Raw genomic sequence first — 1,676 nt, 5'->3', positions numbered from 1 at the left:
TTCTAAGCATGGAAGACTGAGAGCCAGTTGCTGGTTCATGTGGAGCCTTTGGGGACAAGTCAATCATTCCCCACCCCCGCTCCAGCAATAATCTGGGAATATCTATACCTGCCTTGGAGAGAGGCTGTGTATAGAGCAGACACCTAATAATCAGATCCCTTTCCTCTTTCTTTGTGGGTGCTCCCAGCCGCACTCTCAAACACAAAATGTGCGTTTCCAGAATATGCCCAAGAGAGCTATGTGGCTCACAGAGGTTAAGGCACTAGCCTGAGGTGACACAGTGAGCTAGGGTTTAGAACACAGATCTCCTGGCTCCAGGTCCCGGGAACTTTCCTCAAGCCTCTAAGGCTCATTCATTCTCCAGACAAGAGTTTGGCATAGTCTACGCCCTTGGGCAGAGGTGTGCAAGACGGGAGATCCAGCCCAGAATTAGGCTCTGTGCAGACAAGATCTCCGAGTCCTCATCACTTCGTGAGACAGGTGCTGCTGTCCTGGCGGGCAGGTTAAGAAACTAACACAGTTTAACTGAGACTCAAAGAGGCCGAGTGAGTGGCACCAGGCCCTCAGACCTCACATGGCAGAGGTCTCGGATTCGAACTCGGCCACTCCTGCGGCCCGACGCCCGGAAGCCCCAGGGTGCGCGTGGCTCGGCGCGAGCAAGGCGCGCGGCGGTGGGAATCCCGAGCGGAGTTGGAAGCCGGGCCCGTTCATTTGCATGCTAATACCCAGAATGCTTTTCCCCCCCCCCGCACACCGCTTCTCTTAATGGAAGCGCTCAGTTTGGAACCGTGGAAAGTTTGGAACGCACACTTTGCTCCTTCTTTGCAACTGTGGGAACTTCTCGCCCGCACACGCGGTGCCTGTAGTCTGGGGCTCCGAGCCAGGCGACTCGCCGGCGGCTGCCAGCGCTTCCCCGGCAGGGAAACCTCAGTGTCCAACCTTCGCGCCGCCGTAGCATCCCCGGGCCGGCCGGGGACAAAGCGCCCAGGCCTGGCGGCGGGGCCCGTGGCCAGAGCGCCCGGCGTCTCGTGGGGCTGCGGGCGCTGGGGATGCTCCCGGCTTGGGGAGGCCTGAGGGTGTTCCCCGACCCCTCTGGTACTCCCTCTTCCCTGGGGACTGCTAGGGCGCCCCGGGGGGGGGAGCTTGATCCTGTCCATCCCCCTCATGTTGTCCCCGGGGCACAAAGCTCGGCGTGCTACGGTTTGGGGGAGAGGCTGGACGCTGGCCTCATCTCCCCAGCTCTTCCGGGCGCGCAGCCCATTCGGTTCGGTCAGTTCTCGGGGTGCAGCAGATCGGGAGGTTCTGCCTCTCCCCGGCCAAGACCCCGGGCCCTCTCTGGGGTTGGAGGCAGAGAGGCAGTTGCAGGCGAATTCTGGGGATTTCGCGCATCAAAGCGGGGCTCCGAAGGGTGGCCGACGCCCGTTCGACCTGTGGGTGCGCATCGCAGGCTGGGGGGCCGGGATCTGCACCCCTCGGTTCCTACCCACACCCCCACTCGCCGCCACTCTCGGCGGGGAGGGGAGGGACAGTGGTTGCTGGTTTGCTGGCTCGGCGCTTCGTTTGCATTGGTCCGGGGGGGCTGAGACTGCAGCCCCCGGCCCCGCGGGCGGGGTGGAGAGGCGGGGGCCGGACGGGGGCTCAAGCTGCTCTAGCATTGGCGGAGCTGGGGAATGGGG

Source organism: Propithecus coquereli, unplaced genomic scaffold (assembly GCF_000956105.1).
Source record: "Propithecus coquereli isolate 6110/MARCELLA unplaced genomic scaffold, Pcoq_1.0 Scaffold567, whole genome shotgun sequence".
Lineage (NCBI taxonomy): Eukaryota > Metazoa > Chordata > Mammalia > Primates > Indriidae > Propithecus > Propithecus coquereli.
Note: the sequence above shows the minus strand (reverse complement) of the source record.